Source organism: Rhinatrema bivittatum, chromosome 2 (assembly GCF_901001135.1).
Source record: "Rhinatrema bivittatum chromosome 2, aRhiBiv1.1, whole genome shotgun sequence".
Classification (NCBI taxonomy): Eukaryota; Metazoa; Chordata; class Amphibia; order Gymnophiona; family Rhinatrematidae; genus Rhinatrema; species Rhinatrema bivittatum.
In genome coordinates this window covers 731907903-731929018 of record NC_042616.1, presented here as the reverse complement: position 1 = coordinate 731929018, position 21116 = coordinate 731907903, and the positions used below count along the sequence as shown (strand labels likewise).

The 21116-nt window shown below is 40.7% G+C and overlaps 1 protein-coding gene and 1 long non-coding RNA gene across 3 annotated transcripts in view; one reads left to right on the top strand and one right to left on the bottom strand.

The window, feature by feature from the left end:
- Window positions 1–14501, top strand: part of LOC115085627 — a 242542-nt gene extending 228041 nt beyond the window's left edge. The window contains exons 5-6 of the long non-coding RNA XR_003854908.1: window positions 8930–9104; window positions 14133–14501. This is a non-coding gene — a long non-coding RNA (uncharacterized LOC115085627). The remainder of the gene's footprint in view (window positions 1–8929; window positions 9105–14132) is intronic.
- The window catches only part of OXR1 (oxidation resistance 1), a 1217970-nt gene that overhangs the window by 776482 nt on the left and 420372 nt on the right, over window positions 1–21116 (bottom strand). The window lies entirely within an intron of this gene.

Genomic DNA, 21116 nt, shown 5'->3' with positions numbered 1-21116 from the left:
TATAATTTTGCGCGAGCGCGTACTTTTGTTCGCGCACCAGGCGCGAACAAATGTACGCTGGATTTTATAAGATACGCGCATAGCCGCGCATTTCTTATAAAATCCGGAGTTGGCGAGTGAAAGGGGGTGCACATTTGTACAACCTGCGCGCACCGAGCCCAGCGCACGCTGCCTGTTCCCTCCGAGGCCGCTCTGATTTCGGAGCGGCCTCGGAGGGAACTTTCCTTCGCCCCTCCCTATCTAAACCCCCCCTTACCTTTGTTGGCAGATTTACACCTGCTGAAAGCAGATGTAAATCTGCGCGCGCCAGCGGGCTGCTGGTGCGCCATCACCAGAGCCGGGGGCTGGTCCTTAGGCCTCGACCATGCCCCCGGGCTGGTGCCATGCCCCCGGGCCCGCCCCTGAAATGCCACGTCACGCCCCCGAAACGCCATGTCATTTACGCATTGCCCCCAACACGCCCCGAACACGCCCCTTTTACGAAGCCCCGGGACTTACGCCCATCCCGGGGCTCTGCGCGTGCCGGCGGCCTATGCAAAATAGGCGCACTAGCGCGCTGCACGCATAAATCCGGCCGGATTAACCCGCGCAGGGCATTTAAAATCCGGCCGTATATGTGCTTCTGTTGGTGTCCTGGGAATTTTTACAGATTAATTTATTTGTAGCATTCCAGCTTGCAAACTCCTGACCAAGGGGGCCTGTATTACTTGGAAATGTATCTTGCATATGTGGATTCACAGTGATATACCAACGTTTGCCTTCTGGTTTGTAGAAATGTTGGATCTCTTGAATTTGGACTTTCGATCCTTGATTATGATGAAGAGGGGCAGGCAACCTGCCTTTCCTAGAATTTGGGAACCCTTTATTAAAGAACTCCTAGTTGCGTGGCAGAGAAGGTACATGCATGCTCTGCTAGTTGGGTACCTTCTCGCCATCTGCTAGTTGACTGACTGCTGTTTTCATTTAAGGGTGCTACTTTCTGCAGCTCCTAGATATACGGGAGGGGGTTAGGGATAACTAGAGCTTGGGTGGGAGGGTTAGGGGTGTTACTTGCTATTATTATTTGTCATTGTGAAGTTTGTTCTTTTATCTGTAAAAATCTAATAAAGACATTCATTTAAAAAATTGACTGAAATGTAAGTTTGGCAGATAATTTCTAGTTGCTAAACAATTCCACTTATACTTTTGGTGTGCCTGTTGAGACCTATACTGGAAGCACCTGGGATCACATCCCAAAGCGATCCCGGGCCTAAGAATGATGCTGCGATTGAGGTACGGGGTGGAGGGATAGCTTGGGGGAAGAGAAGGGAGTGAATAGCATGGGTGGGTGGGAGGCCAAGGAGCCCAGAATTACTTTATTCTATGGGGAAGAATAGGGAATTGGTGGTGTGTGTGTGTGGAGGGGGGGGGGGGGGGGGGAAGATGGCTGGAAGGATTAAAAGAGTTTTTTTCATGTTGGATGGCTTGTGGGGCTCTGGCAGCAGGGATTTGATGGTTTAATGGTGGGGGGGGGGGGGGGGGGAGAATAGGGCCAGGAGGCCTTGTATTTATTTTTTTTTACTGTGGAATCGCCATTTAAGTAAATATATTTTAAAGGTAGCTGGTTAAGTGACAGGTTAACTTTAGATCATCTCTGAAGAAGGTCTAAGGTTATCTTGCTAATTATGGGAAGATGCATCAAGCTGCGGTAGTCTCTAATGCACATTATATTACATATATCACACAATATACGCATATTTTGCATTTCCTCACCCAGGTACCCTTCTCTATTACAATGACCTTCTTTGTGTGCAATTTGCATGCATGAATAATACAACCGCATGCAAACAGGATCATGCATATGCAGTCCTATGTAAATATTTTATTGTGGATGACCAAGAAGGTGGTCAGCCACGATAAAATATCTACACCTTTTGGGGCAAGGTCATTTTCAAAGATTTAGATAGTAGTGTAGGGGTTAGGTATCACTTTGACATGCAGAGTGAGATGTACAAACAGAACACTACACTCTTGTGAAGATTTGATGTCCTTTGGAGTGAGGACACTCACACAATGATGAGATTTGTACAATGTTCTCTCAACCTAGGTTGATGGACTCCCTACCTAGGTAACATCTCAACCTAGCTTGATGGACTCTCTACCTGGGTAACATCAAGCTAGGTTGAGAAAACATTGTACAAATCTCATTGTGTGAGTTTCCTCTCTCCGAAGGACATCAAATCTTCACAAGAGTGTACCGTTCTGTTCGAATGTCTCACTCTGCATTTCAAAGTAGCCCCTAACCCCTACACAACTACCTAAACCTCACCTCGAGTTACTAGGTGGGCCTCCTATAGTAGCATAAATAGCTGCTTACTATGGTGCCACACCCAGAGGCTCACCCTCTCTCTCTCTCTCTCTAACTCACATCTCAGATCCTTCCCTAGCCTAAAAATGCCCAAAACCCAAATTGCGATTTGCATTATGGGCATATTGCACAGCTTAACGCCAATGAAAAAAGATGTAGTTATTTTCAGCGTTAAAACTGTGTGATATAGCTTCACAAAGCCAGCCCACTTTTACAAAAATCCCGCCCCCCTTTTAAAATTATCATTGCACAATGCGTTATGGTACTTTTCGAATGTGTTAAGGCATTTTTTTGCAAGCGAAAATGCCATAACATGAGTTGGAAAATAACCCCCTAAGTTTTTTAAAATTGCATAAACAAATCTTTAAAAACTATTTTATGGGGAGCCTAAGAAGGAGGTGAGAGGCCCAAGCGTACCTGCACTCGGCGTGGTTCCCCCGGAACATCGCTGTCTGGATCCCCTAAATCAGCCTGAGAGACCTGGCTAACCGGAGGACGGGGAAAAAGGGTGGAGCCGAGTGACGTGATTGGCGGAAGGGCGGCCCTTGCCCTATAAGATCAGAAGGCAGGAGGCGCCCCACCGTCGCGGCGCGCTGCCTAAGCCGTGCGTGCCGAAGGGGCGCGCGGCTTTGGTCCGGCTTAGGCCGGCGAAGGCTGGGAGGCTGCCCATTACGCTCGCCTGGTTCCTGCTCACGTATCCTTAAAGAACTATTTGTGTGTTTTACAGAAATGGAAGGAAGTCGCAGCTTGTTTCGGTTAAGTTTTCTATTTGATTGTTTTTCTTCATGCTGCACACAAAACGGAAGGCAAAGTAAGGCAGGAAGCCTCAACCCTTGCGAAACCGAGCCCTAAACAAACAACGCTGAAGACTTTCTACCCACCAACGGAGGCATTGACCCCGGAGAATCCCGCCACAGATGGGGTAGGTGAGCAAACTTCCTTTCTGTTGGGAGATGTGACTCTCAGTCCCAGGGCCCCAATTACACCCACACCACCTGTGAGCGCTACCATTGCCACTGTAACAGGCTTGGTAGAAGAACGTATACCGTTTCTCCAGTCAAGTCCGATTGAGGAGAGCAGTGACATTAAGGATGCGCATGAAAGGGGAAGGAGAGGAGGACTTCCCCTAGTCCAGGAGGTGTCCTCGGTCGGAGAAAATTTGATTGGACCCGACCAAAGTATTGAAACACCTGGTCTCAGAGCCTCTCCTCCTTCAGAGTCTGCCTCTAATCCAAAACAGGTGAACTCTCAAGCATTGCTATTTATATCAATGCCAGATAAAGGAACAGTAACATTAGAAATGCTATGGCAAGCGATGTCTATATTTCAGGATAATATAATGAAACTGAATGTGAATATTAAAGATATGCAAGAAGTCCTGCTGAATATAAACCCTATTGTTACAAATTATGGGGTAACTCTGAAAAAAGTTGAGGATGAGATAAACACTATTAAGAAAGTTCAATCTACAATAATTCAAGGGGAAATGTTAGTTGCAAAAAAAGTTGATAATTTGGAAAATTCTATGAGATATACTAACTTAAGAATGGTAAACTTCCCAAAATGTAAGATGATATCATTAAAAGAACAACTAAAAAATTATTTTGTTGAAATTTTAAAAATTTCTTCAGATAATTTACCTACGGTCATAAATGTTTATTTCATTAATAAAGATCAGGATAAAATATCTTCCCCAGAAATACAGGAAACATCTCTAAACATAACCGAATTAATCGAGATGTCATATAGCCCCCAGGTAGAGAAAAGAGGGACTCTCTTAGTGAAATTTGCTCTAGCAATAGATAGAGACAAAGTCTTAAAATTGTTTATGTTAAATAGAGCCACTCTGTACCTTGGACAAAAAATATGGGTTTACCCTGACGTTTCCAAAGAAACGCAGCAGAGACGGAAAAAGTTCATAATGTTAGCTAATTTGGCAAGAACATATGGCATTAATATAATTATTAGATTCCCATGTAAATGTGTTATGCATAGAGAAGGTAAAAGGTTTGTTTATTATGACCCAGAACATCTAGAAAAGTATTTGGAAGAGTGTAAGAAACAGAAGGAGTGTAGTAGCACTTGATGTCATCTTAAAGTCCAGGTAAATTGGTTAGAATATATATATATTACTTCGTTTTCTGTAAATTTATGTTAATATTATGATATTTTCTTGCTCAATTTAAGCTCCCCAAGTTGTTTTGTAACAGGAGTAGGGGAAAGTATATGGTTTGATTTATTTTTTGAAGATTGAAGTAACCCTGTTTCCTAAAGAATATTCAAGTGTAATTGAATATATGTAATAATTGCATCTTATTTGTATTGTGCAAAATTATAAATAAAGAATTAAAAAAATTAAAAAACCCCACTATTTTATATTATTATGGCTGATGATTAAATATAAGGCTAAGAAGGTGGTTTCATCACCGGGAATGCCTATTATGATGGCCTTGAGTATATGAAAAAATGTATAAGTAGTTATATTTAAAGTGGAGTTTTTGAGTTTTGTATACCATTGACTGTTCTTCACACTTAGGCATTGTCATATCTAAAAACTACCCTAACTACCATCTCCATCACCATCTCCTCACCGTACCCCCAACAACCCAACCTCCTGCCAACTTTCATCATAACAATGACTAATCATTTCAATCTATATAACAAGCTGAAATATAATTCAGTCCAAAACAATAAAAACAGTAATAACAGTACATGTAAACCTAGAAAATTAATGAAATCTTCGAATAACCTCCCTAACCAAAAACATAGAGCTCCATATTTAGCTGCTGTTTGGCTCTGCTAGTAGCCAGATAAGCTATTTTAAAGTTAGCCTGATAACTCATCTGGCTATCTCTGAATATCAGAGTAAGCCAGATAACTTATTCAGCTAACTCATCTCCTCCCAGTTATGTCCCTGGAATGCCCCTAACTCATCCAGCTAAATTCTAGCCGGATAACTTAGAGTTTAGCCAGATAAGTGCCCAAATTTTCATTTAGCTGGCTAACTCCTCAGTTAGCTGTCTAAATACTTTTGCATATGGACCTCTTAGTTAAAAAGCCAGGTCTTAATTTGTTTCTTTATCATCAAATCAAGAAGAAAATTATGATTTTTAAAGCTCATCTACAACATTAGATATTTATTAAACTGGGCCTGTACAATTTCATAAAAAATGGCACAGAATCCTGTTTTCTCCAGGACCAGAACAATATGGCTACAAATTACAAATAAACAAATAGCATTTGCATAAACTGCATTTCTAATGGACTGAACCAGGTACACAATTTGCTTCTCCTCATTATTAAGAGGCGTTTTATTTTCTTTTGTTTGTGCTTTGTGATTTAACAGGTGATCAAAACCCATGGATAAATGTTGGATTTTCATTCAACTCACAAACTTGTTTTATATAAATCTTTCAAAGTACAAAACCGTATATACAAGCAAAAAATGATGATGTAGTATGTGAACAGTCAAGAACCTGCAGGCCTTTTCTTCAGCACATAGTGGTGATGAAAAAATAGTTATTTCTTCAAATTTAGACCCTATTAGAACTTCTGTCAGTTTGAATTTTGGCAAAACGACACCTTCTGGTGTTCAAATTTTGTAGCGTGTCATCTACCCTGTGGCTGATGTCAGAGAAAAGCAGGGATTCATTCAACCAATAGAAGAGCTCTCCTGGCTCCCTTCCAAAGCCTGTTGTTAGAGAATTCTCACTGCTGCATTTTTCTTTATTATAACCTAGAAAAGTAAACATATAGAGATACTAGATACAGGTTCACACATAGGAAAAGAAAAAGGTTGATTGAACCTCAATCTTAGCTACTACTGTTGATTTATATATTTTTCATAAACATAAGGTGGTCAATATTCAAAGTTGTTTTTCTGGCTAATTTTTGAAGTTGTCCAGAAAAACTCCCAAGATTTGAATTCTTCCCCCCACCCCCATCCCCCAGCAGGCAAATTTTAACTGGGTTAGTCAATATATGGTTAAAATTTATCCAAATAAGAAAAGCAGTGTGGAGGTATTTCAGGGATCATGACTTAAGTTTAAATGGCTAGTGGTGAATATCAATGCTAGCCAAAGAAATTATCTGTTCAGAAAAAATGTTGTCATAAAGTAAGCCAGATAGCAAGAAAAAAAATACAACTAGGTGATGAGCAGTGGCCAATCCTCATCTTTCTCCCAACATGATTAAAAAATGTGGCACAGCCAAATGGCCCCTGCCCCCCATCTCTAGTATACCAAACCTTATAGCATGTCCATGTGGCTCCCATCCACCAATACCACCCAGTGGGTCTGATGCAAAAAAAAGCACGGAAAGCGGGCGCTGAAAAGTCTGCGCCAGCTTTCTTAACGTGTGCATGGCGCCCACAAGGGGGCGCCATGCTATATTGTAATTAGAGGATCGCATTAGAAGGAGGCGCTAGATCACTTGCGTGACCTTAGCGCCTCCTTGCTAATGTGACCCCGTGGTCGTGCTTTTCTATACTTCTTTTCAATGCGCTCAGCTATTAACGCCTGAGACGCACATTTATTTTTTTGCATTTGGAGTGATTGAGTAATAGCCTCATTCACATGCATTTGCATGTGATGAGCGCTGTCCCATTCACTCTGCGTCAGACACACGTTAAATAGGCGCTATTCCCCCTATTGCATTAGGGGGTGGATTAGCGTCTATTTAACCTGCGTCCAACTGTGGGTTATACAGTGCACTCGGCTGAGTGCACTGTATTGCATCGGCCCCAAAGAGTGGGTCAAAGAGAGGCTGCCTGGAGTTAAGCAAGCCCTAAACTGGAGCAAGTTTATTCAGGATAGAAGGCTGGGGAAGAAAATGAAATATATGTATATATACAGATATATGTGTAAGGGAATAATCATCTTAATCATTAATTGTAAAGTGAATTTGGTTTTGAAGGTCAATATATTATGTTTTTTATTCTTATTTTGTACTGTCTGTTTTCTGTGCTTTGAATATTGTTTTTCGATAATATTAGTTTGTACACCGTTTTGATTTTGACTAGAAAGACAGTATATTAAAATTAAATTTCATCTTTATCTTATCATTTGAGGACAGCATCCAGGGCAGAACTAAATCATATGGAGGGGTGATTTTTGTGTGCGTCTCTTTTATGTGCCCACTTTAACCTAAATTTTCATAGCAAACTTAAAATATATGAGTAATTGGCCTGGATGCACATAGAGTAACTCACAAAATTACACCTCCTCTTCAGAGGGCATAAGTTGTGCATGTTAGTTTAAGTGCATATAATTTAAAATTAAAAAGTATGCATATCAGTTCCTCTTTGCCAACTCTGCCCTCTCAGAATGCCTCTCCTCAGTTTACATAAAAGTACATGCCAAACTGAGCTGCATGGGTATATTTACATGCAATGAGCCCCGAGTTATTTTCAAAAAATCTTTTATGTGCATAAAACACGGTTTCAGGCATGGAAATGACTTTCAAAATTCAGCACATAATGATTAGCATAGGCCAACTCTACCTCCTACATGCTGCAAATATCTTTTTTTTTCTGCCTGCTTTGATAACTCACGAAACAGCAGGCAAAAATGTTTTTTTTTTCCTCTAATATGATTATTCCGTAGAACAGTATTATAAGGTGTTCTCTTTCAAAAAGTTGCATGTCTATTAGGGAGGTGGGGAGGGAAAGCTTAGGTATACTTTGAAGATAAATATATCAACCATTTTTTTCATCTTGTAAGAGCTGCGGTTGCAAAGCTTGTCTCTGGAATGAGTCTCCCCAATTGTCATTATCTCTGGTAAGTTTGCTCTTTTCCCATGGGTGGATGGCTTCTGTTCTCATTTCTATATTTCTGTGACAATCTACTTTAGAGTTAGTGCTATGACTAAGGCTGATGGGACAGAGAAAAATAAGGATGTGCAAAAAAAAACAACCCTATTATTTTCTCATCTAATATTTGTGAAAAACTGAGTATGTTTACTTTTCCACGCTTTTGCTATAAGTTGTAAAGTAAAAATGCTTATGCGAACAGCAAATATCTAAAGGAACTATCTTGGTTTGTGTTCCATTCATGAGCAAACAAAAAACATCATTTTAATTTGAAAGTCTCCTTCTCCCTCTCTCTGTCTATGATCATCAGTCCCATTTTCTTTAATGATGAAGTCTTTACACACTACTGAATGAATGTGTAATTAATATAAGGAGGAGTAAATCCCTCATTGTTTCAAAACAAAACTATGTGGCTAGTTGTGCTTTGAATATTGCCTGCTTTTTTGTGTGGATACTTTTTAAAAGCAAAATTACATCAGTAGTTTTGATTATTTAAAACTAATTACATAAGTGCCTCACTTGACCAAATCCCATCTCAGGAATGTATCCAGATGCAGGAGTAAAAATACCCATGTTGCTGACACACGCGGGTACATTTACTCACAAATAGGGTGGAGGCTACATTTACCCACAGATAGGGTGGGCTCTAATTAAAAAGTCTATTTATGTGCAGAAAGGGCTTTCATTATTGCTCTCTACATGCATGAGGTCCTTAAAATGTCCCTTCAGAGACGCATAACTATGATGTCAGGGTAGGTGTATTGGTTTTTCAGATGTTCCACAATAGGAGGTGCCTGAGGGATTGGTGGACTGAACATAGCTCTGAAGCCCAGAATTTTCCACTTCCTTCTAACTCTCGCTGGTGTAGAATTTGGGTCAGAGTCCCAGGATGTCCTATGAAGTAGTAAGTGCTTGCAGCAGACATGTGGGGCTCCAAGTTCAAATCTGGTAAGATTCCTATTGAGAAGAAACCTATACCAGATGTCTTGCATTTTTGTGAGAATTATCCATATCTCTATGTTTGAAGGAGTAGGAAGATAGTAGAATAGGAAGACAGTAGTGCCTACATCTTGGGAGATTCTGTGACTCAGAAGAGTGGTCTGAAAGACTTTTACAGAGAAGTCTTTCCAGTGGAAACTGTGCAGAGAAAACAAGAATGAAAAAGATTTTATTTTTGTACAGGAAGACCTGCCTAGTGTATCCATAAGGCCTGAGATGAGGCAGAGATTCACAAGACTAACCTAGGTACCAAAAGAGGATTCCCCAAATATAGGCAATTCCTGAAAGAGGTGACTGTTTTGGATGTCGCAAGGAGAAAGTGGCTTTTTTGTCTGTCAATTATATACTATTTATCAACTGTTTCAGTAAATGGTTATATTTTTGGCACAGCATGGTTCTGACGTGGTCAATCAAAACTTTTGTCTTTTTTATGACCCTTTGGGTCCTGAAGCTCTAGCTTCTCCCTAATAAATAGACTCAGGGGCTGCAGGGAGCTGGCAGTTACCCTGCAGCACCCAAATATTACCTCAATATTGTAGAAGAGGAGGAGAAGGGGGGATTCATATAAAAATCAAAAAGATTGTTTTATTAGTTTACTTCTTGCAAAGTTGTTGATTATCTATATAACCGGTCACTCAGGGGAGGATTGTCCTCATCGGTGGTGTATTAAATGGTGCAGTAGATGGCTTTACCTCTCTGTGAATAACACATAAATCCTAACCCTGAATGCCAGTAAATGCAGATGTACCCCTTGGTATGGCTCCCAAACTAGTCTCACGTATTTGCAAAAGAAATTAATTGAACAGATGGGAAATTTACAGAACACAGCAAGTTTTAACAGTTCTCTATTTTTGTATAGAGCAGTTTAACTATAATTATAGTTATTTATAATAATAATAATAATATATATTATAATAAAAGTTTTCAGGTGAACTCTCCTTATTCATAGCTGTACTGCCTTCTGCTCTATTCCTTAGTTTCCAATAGAAATTTTAGAGTTATTTCTCTTAAGCTTTAGGCTGCCTCTTGGCAGCCTGGGTGGCTTCCTCTACTGCTATGTGCCTGGTGCCACTGCACTGTCTGTATCTTGCCCCAATTCTTTACTCCACTGAAGAAAAAACCATGGAACTCCCCAGGGTTCGGGATTCCGGTGTTCAGCATGTACTCCCAAGTAACGACAATTCATCCAGCCTGGGAGCTGGATGGGGTTTCCCCTCTCCATGATGGTGCCCCTCTATTCCAACAGATCTTTCACCCACTGGAGTTATTCAAAGCACCCCCAGATATACTCTGGGTTCTACCACTAAGGGTCTTTATTTGAGACCCTTAGTGGTGTTTCAACTTTCTACATAACCCTGTTTGTTATACAATCATGGAATAAATTCCTATGTATGATGAAACCTATATTCTATAAACTGTATAAATGCTTCTGTATTATGAAACTGATGAACTAAGAAACCACCTAACCCTTTCACCCTCTACCCCTTTCTGGTACCCCTCTTATCTCTACCTCTCTCTTGTACCTTCCACCCCCTAGTTTTATTGTAACTGTACTTTCTGCTTCCGCGTTAAGTAACCCGAATTCTATGTAAACCGATGTGATATGTTACATGAACGTCGGTATAGAAAAGCTCTAAATAAATACATAAATCATGTTGCACTATGGTTAGATTCAAAGCATGCAGAGCAGACTTTAGATTATATGATTTCTAGCCTCACTGGTACATTAGAGCTGTGCCTTCAACCCCTTTTTCCTATTGGGGGACTTATTCAATAGTCAGGATCAGAGGCAAGGAAATCACACAGAACCATTCCTTTTTACCCACAAATTATTCTCTTACAAATTAGTTATGGGATACATCACATCATTCAAATCAGAACCTCTGGCTTTGATCTGTGATCCATGAATAATCACTGATCACAAGTTAGGAAGTTTGGGGATCACAATATGATGACTGCAAGTTCTGGCGTGACCTATCGCCTCTACAAATAATAATCAGCAGCTCATCAGATTTTCCATTCAATAGAAGTGTCGATTTTCCTTATGTTGAAAAAGTATCAGTAAAGTTGTCTTTTTATCCTTGAATCACCTCATAACTCATTTATAAGTCACTTAAAATAAACTAGTAGGACAGGGGATACATGTTGAAAGCCACTACAATTCAGATTATGATACTACTAATATAATTCATTAATTCTTGTAGCACAGAATGTTAATTTCCTTTTTTAGCCAACAGCTTGCCTGCTGCCTATTCTGTCAAGTATAAGACAAAGCATACAAAAGAACAGTGAAGGCAAGCAATGAAATGCATGGAACTGTCAGGGAATTATAGAGCTATATGGCATTATACTGCACATTAGGGAACTGTGAAGTGTTAAGATGTTCAAGCTACAACTTATAGTTACCACTTAATTCTCAGCTTTCCACTTTATCTACAAAGATTTAAAGCAGAATGTCACATTTTAAGTGATATATTCTCAGTAGAGCCATTTTCTAACGAGGTGGAAGAAGTCATGTACACTAGCAGCTTAATGATGTCTTTACATTTACTTGGAAGTAATGAAACTTCACTCCTGGGCTTCTTTGTTTTGATAAATCCAAATCACTCACCTCTTTCTTCTGGTGGACAAGAGCTAGGCACACTGTTATCTGTAGGCAATGACAGAATTTTAATCTATGGGTTGTAAGACCCAATTTGAAGGGTTGATCACACAACCCCAAGAGAATAGCAAATAACTGTTTAGAAGGATTGTGACTTGCAATCCTAGGTGAACACATGCCGGGCATTAGCAGGTCCTTCAAAGTAGGTCATCCAAAACATTAGGACCAGATGAATATTTTTCTTTCAAGGCAGTTACTGTAGCTCTGCGATGGGCAATTTTGATCCTCAAGGGATACCAACCATTTGGGTTTTCAAGATAACGTCAATGAAAATGCATGTAATAGACTTGCATAAGGTTGAAGCAGAGTGCATGCACATTTCTTTCATTCATATGCATTTGGGATATTCTGAAAATCTGGCTGGTTGGTGGCTCTCGAGGAATGGAGATGCCCACACTTGACATAGCTTGATACATGGGAAATTAAATATACCATTGTTAAATTTTGACGCTCATTATGAACCTTATTGATTGAAAGAGACATATATTTCTGCTTTTAGCCCAGCTAGGTAAGATAAGACTGAATGGAGCTTATAGTTGGAGACAAGAGAAAAACCATGAACATTATGACAAGTTCCTTTTAAAGATATGTCCAAATGAGTCTATAAAAATCTTTCAAAAACTTTTTATGTGAGGTTCTGGCAAGTGACAATATTCAATGTTTTCCTTTGGCTAAATTTATGTTCAGAGTTTCAAGTTTTTTGCCTATGCTCCACAAAAACGTTTTGTGAAAAATCTATGTACACATTAACCATTTAATCATTTAGAGGTTCTCAAATTCAATCTATAAATAGTTCAATCACCAAAGATTGAAAAACAGTGGGTAGATCAGGACTGAATAAATCTCAGGCACCATGTTGCCTAGAATTTGGAGCTTGCTGCCATCCCATGCCTGAGATAAGATGCTGCTGGCCTAGAATGGGAAGCGAGTAGCGACACAGCTACTCCTGCAGCCTCTGGCCCAGACTGGGGAATGGACACAGCTGATCCTGCCACCATTGGCCCATTCCAGGGAGAATTAATTCTGCTTCTGTTGAAGCCGGCTTTGGCCAGGAAAGGACACTGTTGCTTCTGCCACCACAATCCTGGCCTGGGAAGAAAACAGAGACACCATCACTCCTTCTGCTGATGTTTCCAGCCAGAGTAAATGTAAACCCAGAGCTCTGAAGGAAAGGAGTGATAACAGCTCCATCCATTTCATTTATTCACTTCACTTGGAAAGATGGGCCCAATATCCATTGACAGCAAGGGGACAATCACCATTCTGAACAGTGTTTGGTTTCCTAGTTCTGAACAGGGATTGATTCCTTCCTTCCATATAGAAGTGCATGTAGAAGTTCAGCTTTCCTTAAAGCTCTGGGTTAATCATAAAAGGGTAAATTTTCAAAGTGCTACACGCACTTCAACCAGGGGATATGTGCATGGCCGGGCTGTGCGAGCACTGAGCACATTTTTAAAACTGCCTGGCCACGTGTGTATCCCCCGGTGCACACAGACATGCCAGCCTGTCTGAAAGCGGCAGGCCGAGGGCATGTTCAAGGCAGAGAGGTAAGGAGAGGGGTGGGGCAGCCGGGATAGTGGCCATTAGCCCCTGCCCCGGGGAAGCGCGCACCAGCAGCCAGTTGGTGCGCATAACTTACTTCTGCTCCAAAGGATCAGGTAAGGTTAAAAACAAAAAAATTTAGCTAGGTAGGTGGGGAGGGGGTAGGGTTCGAGGAGGAGAGGGGAAAAGGTAGGAAGGCAAGGTAGGGGTGTAGGGAACTGGGCAAAGGCCCAATTACATCACTGCGTGAACTTTACAAAACTTCACCCTCATGTGTGCGCCAATACGAAATCGGATGAACATGTGCACGCGGGCACTGTATTTTATAACACGCGCATGTTATAAAATCTGCATGTGCGCGCACCAGGAACCGCATGCACATGGACGCCTGCGTGTTTTTTTTAACAATCAACCATTTAATGCAGTATATCAACAGCAGGACTCATACATATGAGTTAAAAGGGTAATTTTCAAAGTCATTTGCAAGGGTAAAATAGTGTTTTACCTGCAGAAATATCTTCTTATAAAACTGCCCATCTGATATGTGGGTAAATTTATAGGCATATGTCCTTTATGCACATATATTTACCCAGACTAAAGGGAGGAATTCTTGGGAACACATTTTGGGAGGACTTACATTTCTGCATTTATTTTAGCATGTGGAAATGTGTATGGGGTAATCTTCAAAACGAACACACATGGGTAAGCTTGCTGTTTAAAATTGGTATAACTTATCTGTGTATTTGCTATTTTCTACTTCTATATCTCTTTAGACTCCAGCGTGCTCTGAGATCTCAAGGGGAGAAGTTCCTGACTGTTTCCCGTTGAAGCTATTCGCCTGGTGGAGACCCGTTCCAAAGTATTTACTGAGCTGCCCCCATACTTTGGAATACACTTCCCACTGTGTTTTGTTGTTTAGAATGCTATTTGACTTTTGAAAGGGCAGAAAATGCTTTATTTTACAAGCAAGCCTTTCCTGGATATTCTACTTCATTTTTAAAAAATCTGTTAATTATTGAAACTGTTATATGTTATTGAATTTGTTTTACTTGTTATGCTGTCCCATGCAAACTTATTTATTTGAAATCAGTCAATGACCATTTAAATAGTTTACATCTCTATTTTCAATATATTTAGTAGTGACATTACAGAGTGACTTATGGGAAAAATATGCTTGATTACAGATGATTAAAAAATCTGTAATAGCGTAGACATGCTGGAATGGGTAAAACATTTAAGGTGTATTTGAAAAACCCGAAGGATTATCATGGGTTTAGAAAATCAGATTCATTGCTAAAGAGTATAAAATCATGCATTTCTGGCTCAAATGTTTGCAGCACTTAAATTGCTTTTCCTGGAAGAAAGCAGGGAAAGGGGAGATATGATAGCAACATTTAAATATTTGAAAGGCCTCGATAATACACAAGAAGGTGAATTTTCCACAGAAATGGAATGTTAAGGGCAAGGCATGCTGAGATGAACTTGGAGAGAGTAAGGTGTTAGGTTGGGGGCCCCTGCAGGTATTCTTCACAATCGGATTCAGGACTCCAAGCAAAGTTTTATTCACAGGTACACATAACAGGAACATAAACAAGATCTGGCTTACACACTGCAGGATATTAAGTGACACAATGAAGCTTTAGTTATAGCTCTCAATGTTCAGGTGCAAAGCTTCATAAGCCATTAATCTGGTCTGAGCTCTGAACACAGTAATTCAACATGTCATCCATCTTCAGTGGGCATAGATAAACTTACTTTTAGATAACAATATTAGTGATTAATTTTTATTTTCAGATTTATAAACTGCCTCTTCCCATTGGGCTACAAGGCAACAAAGAACAATATATAAACACTGTTAGCATAACAGACAGCCAAATCAGCGCAATATACAATAAAATTATAAAAAGGTCTTTCAAAAATGCCAAGATTTACATTACTTTCAGAATGTGGAAAAATCATCTGCTAGTCTAAGATTCAGAGGCAGTGAATTCCATAAAATAGGGTTGGCACATAAGAAGGCTCTTTGCTTTGTTTCAACTAATCTTAACCTTGAAATCTTGAGTAAAGTTTGCTGTGAGGAATGAAGGACCCAGCTAGGCTAACAACAGGAAATGGTATCTCCCAGGTATTGTGGTGAATGCACGGTCATGGAGAATGCAAAAAATTACTTAAATTCAATGTTGTGAGCAACAGGCAACTGATTTGAAATCAGGCGGGCGCTTGTAATTTTGGATCATCTGGGGCCTGTGAATTTGGTATTTCGGAAAACAAACCAATAAGGAGTTAAAATAATCTGGGTGTTGGACGAGCATCTGAACCAAAGTGGGAAGATCATCTTTTTCTAGATAGGAATGAGGATACAGAATAATAATCCACTGGTGAAAGAAACAGGTTTTCACCACGGTACTGATATGCTTTCCCAATGTTAGCCCTATCGCTCCAAAAACTTGAATTTCAGGACTCGGTGAAATAGATTAAGAGCTAACCTGAAGCTGGGGAGCCTTCTAATTGCTCCACTTTAGCCATATTAGGGCTCAGCTTCAATCTCAATTTTCCATAAACCGTTATTCACATGAGCTAAAGATTTAGAATGACAATAAATGTGCATGTTGTCTGCATAGATTTTGCATGACAGACCGGAAACGCAATCAGGGCAGCAAGGGGAGCCATATGAAACTCATGTGCCTCCTCTGGGTTTGCTCAGTATGTCCCTACTAGCCTTCAAATTGCCCAGAATGCCCTTCTGGCATCCCAGCTCCCCTTTTTATAAGCTCAGAGCAGCGTTGTAGCTCAGTGCTTAGGGCTGGGAGTAAGCTCTTTCTGTTTGCTTACCTTCCCCTAGGCATGGCCACCTAATGGCTCAAAGGCAGAAACCTAGCCCCATCACCCCAGCGCTCTGCTAGGTTAAGACCCGCCTCAGCTCTTTTGCCTTGACAGAAGATTTATAGGAAACAAAAGAAAATCATGAATTGCTGAGAGGGTGATATATGCCTGGAAAAATGTAAACCCTGTCCAGGGTGAGGACTTTATTCCCGCTACAGTGACCATGGTGTAAATTAGATGGTGAGTCACAGAGATCTCCATTGCTGCCCAGAGGAGCTCCTACAATTGCGTTTTCCTCTACCAGGTCTATGGTTCTCCTGGAGAGCTGAAGGGGAAACAGGGATACAAGTTTACATAGAAATAATAAAATGTGGTGAATGGATAGAACAAAAAAAACAAAACACTTTCAAGAGCAAAATGTATATTTTTTTAATCCAGTTTCAGATTGCTAAAATGGATATTCAGTTGGCAGGAAGGTATTTTAGGAAATGTGGGAAGTTTAATTTCAAAAACTAACATTCAATAATAGGGCCAATACCGAGCCTAGTTTTAACTTTTCACTTTTTCTTTACAGGTTAATACTTTCATGGTAAACACTACCTCATACTATTCATGCAATGCTTGACTTATTCTAAACAATTTCCACAAATCTTTACTTCTTATTTTCTTTTCCATTTCGGTAGTGCAAAAGATCAAGAAATGTTACAGAAGTATTTTGCTCACTTACTATGGGGCCAATGCAATAAGACACGTGTTAAAACGGGCACGTGTACTGAGCGCTTGTTTTCCTAATGCGCGCACAGTCAAGTCTCCTGGGCACTGGATGTAATATTTAAATGAGCTGTTGTGGAAAAAAGGACGCATTAGGGAAGAATTGTGCGTCCCTAATGCTCAAATGCATAGGGCACCCACAATTGCAATAGGCACTCAATCGGGCGGATTTTAAAAGCTCTGCTTGCGTAAATCCGCCCGGATTTACACGAGCAGGGCCTTGCGCGCCGGCGTGCCTATTTTCCATAGGCCGCCGGCACACGCAGAACCCCGGGACGCGCGTAGGTCCCGGGGTTTTTGGAAGGGGGCGTGTCGGGGCGTGTTGGGGGGCGGGGCCAAACGGTGTGGTGTTTTGGGGGCGGGGCGCGGTGTTTCTGGGCGGGCCCGGGGGCGTGGTTTCGGGCCGGGGCGTTCCCTCCCTCCGGGAGGCGTAAATCCATGGATAAAGGTGGGGGTGGGGGGTTTTAGATAGGGCTGGGGGGGTGGGGTAGGTAGAGGAAGGGAGGGGAAGGTGAGGGGATGGCGAAAGAGAGTTCCCTCCGAGGCCGCTCCGATTTCGGAGCGGCCTCGGAGGGAACGAAGGCAGACTGCGTGGCTTGGCGCGCGCCGGCTGCCCAAAATCGGCAGACTTGCGCGCGCCGATCCAGGATTTTAGAGGATACGCGCGGCTACGCGTGTATCTTATAAAATCCAGCGTACTTTTGTTTGCGCCTGCTGCGCAAACAAAAGTACTCGATCGCGCAGTTTTTAAAAATCTACCCCAATATGTTTTATCCTTTTTTAGGTCAATTTCGCCCAATATACATTCACAATATATATGCTCAGTAGCAAGGGGCAAACTCGTCCTGGTGCATGTACTTGTGCATGTATATTGGTATCCAGAATTGTATTTATTTATTTTTTTAACCATCATTACACCGCAAGCAGTAGATTTGAGTATCGCAACAACCTAAGTAGGAGGAACCACAGAGGACAATATTTTTTAAATTTCTCCTGAGCCCTTGAACGCAGATTGACTTAAGGCCACCTCTGGGGCTGGAGTTAAATTTGCCGTGTTAAAACGTGTGCGTTGGGCGCCCAGCGATTTTCTGCATGGGGGAGTAATAGCGAATAGCCTCATCTACGTGGAATTTACATGGGATGAGCACATTTGTTTGGGCACACGTTTTGGACGCGCTAATCTCCTTACTGCATTGGGTGCTAGTTTAGCGTGGTCAAAAACGCGTATCCAACAGCACAAAAACCTGTGCGCTGGGCTGGGCGCATTTTATTGCATCAGCCCCTATATTCACAGAAATACTATCTTAAATTTTCTTTTCTTTTCAGGTTCTATACAAATACTCAGCTTTCATACTCTCAGGTAAATGGCTCTGCTGGTGTTATCATATATGTGTTATATTTCAGTTTCTTCTTAAACTATTTTTATTTAGAAAAAAACACACAGAATAGTAATTACACCATTAGAACGTAGGTAGCCAAAAATGCTATCATACAGGCATAGAGAGTGAAAGGTCATATTGTCACATCACTTTAAACACCCCAGGTCACCCAATAACTTTTCCACAGACTTAAACTACATTTTAAACATTCAGCAAGGTAGATCTCTGCTGTTTCCAACATTTGCCCCACACAGTATCATATCTCTCTGTTTTCGCCCTTAGTACATGCGCAATCTGCTCCAACACAGCGATCTCTGCTAGCATGTTATACCAATATTCTAGCTTAGGTGACGCATTCCAAAAATATGCAATAGCATGAAACAAATGAGACATCAGCAGTTTAGATTTTTTGAGCATGGTTTGCTCTTTCCATCTTTCTAACAGGCAGATCTGTGGAGTCAGCTCTACTTTTGTACATGTAATTGCTTCAATTTCCCTACGTATTTCTATCCATAATTTTTCAGCTTCTTTACAGTTTCACCACATATGTATATTATACGTTCCAGTGTCTCCGCACCCTCTCCAGCACATTGGACTTGCTAAATCTAGAAAAACAGAGGGAATATGGATTGGTACAGTGCACTAATTTATACACAAGTTCTTGTTTTTTATTACAAACTACAAGGTGGGAAAAAAAATCACCTCAACACAGCATAAATAATTAAAAAAAAAAAAAGTGTGAGAGCAGTCTTTGGGACTTCAAAAGAAATCCAGGCCCAGAAAAATCATACAAATTTAATAGAAGTTCAAAAAGTATCTATTAAATATTCAGAAAACCTCTTCAGAATGAACAATCACAGTCCCCCAACATGGGCTGTGTTTCGTGGGGAGGAACAGTTATGTCAATAAAAAGCACATACAACATAAGTAAAAATCCAAAGTGGGCCATTGTAAAGGAATGCATGCTAGACTCTCCTTAACATAGCGAGACTAGGCATTTGACTTTGTGCACCTTAAGAGAGCTATGAGAGAAAATAGGTTCACAGGATATTTCCCCTGAGAGCAAGGATAAGAGTTTGCATCTAGGTAGGAATAGACAGGTCCCTGAGACTCCAGGAGAAGACAGCACCTGCAATATAACTTATATTTGTGGGTATGAAAATTGTTTGTGAATGTTACAAGGTTTTTGTTTCATGAGGAGAAGGAAGTTCTGCAACAATGCAGTCCTAACAAAGAAGACTGTACTCCCTAGACAGAGAAATACTTACAGTACCTGAATGTAATCACTTTGAAGTGGCTGAAAGGTAGAACATAAATAAAGTAAATAAATAATTGAAGACTGTAATTTAAGTTGTGCTGCTAAGGTAAGCAGACTGCTGACGTATTATTTGCTTTTCACTATAAATAAAGGCTACTTATAAAAGCCAAGACAGCTTGCGCTATCTTACAACCATATATGTGCCACACATCCAAGGACATACATTAGAAAAAATATACAAAATTCTCATACAATCTTCACAAACAGAATTAAGATGTCAACCATATTCTTGACGTAATGTCAAAAAAGAGCCAGTTAGGGTCAGAAGTATTAAAAAGTGGTGCATAAAATCATGTGACAGCAAGAAACCAATAGGACATGTTTGGCAGTAAAGAAAAAATGAAGAAAATGTAACAGTTAAAAAAAATCTGTTAAACATAGACCACTCAATTTCATAGTTTAAACCTGCAGATTTCAAAAACTGCAGTTTGAATATCCTGCACTATTCACATTGGAGTAAGAGTCACCATGATTCCACCCATTTACTGATTGGAGGACCATCTCAATTACGAAAAAATGGAGATCAATGAAGTCATGTAATGCCTGCTGCCAATGTGTACTTAGTAGTTCCTTTGTATGTGAGTGCCAGATGCAGCTGCAATGTTCATAAATGTGAGATTCAACCTTATGGTTAGTTTTGCCCACATATATACATGAACAGGGGCATAGTATCACATAGTCAACATAGGAGGAATCACAGAAGAAAAAAATCAAACAGAACTTTGTTTTAATGGCTGGATGGAAAAATTCCTTAATGGACAATGACAAGGGTCAAGCGTGGCAGGACCCACAAGGTTGATGACCCAAAACAGGGCTTAGGTTGACAGGGACTCGTAAACAAAACAAGACTAGATAGTCCTGAAGGTTTCTGTTTCTATGGAAAGCAGGACATAAAACAGTCCAGTGATGTCTAATAAACACATTAAGTCACTGAACATGATCTGAATATGGTAAGACCTATGTCAGATGGTCTGAGGGATCTGCTGAGAGTGGCATACATAGCAACTCTGCTGTCTGATCTTAGTTTTCTAATCGGTTGGTCACAGGCTTTTTTTCCCCACCTTCCCTTTCTTATTTTTTTGCCAATATCTTTTATATTGCTTTTTTTCCTATTCCTTTTCTCTCCATCAATCTTCTTCCCTCAAGCACAATCAGGTTCTCATTCTCACATGCTTTTTCACTCTCACACACACACATAGGCTCTCACTGTCACATACTCTCTCTCATACAATCAGACATACACACAGTCTCTTACTGGCACATGCTGTGCTGACTTTCACACACACACAGGCTCTCACTCCCTCCCACATGCTGTCTTGCTCCAGCACAGGCTCTCACTGTCACATGCTCTCTCTCATACAATCATTCATACACACAGTCTCTCACTGGCACATGCTGTCTGAGTCTCACACACACAGGCTCTCTCTCACTCCCACATGCTGTCTTGCTTAAGCACAGGTTCTCAC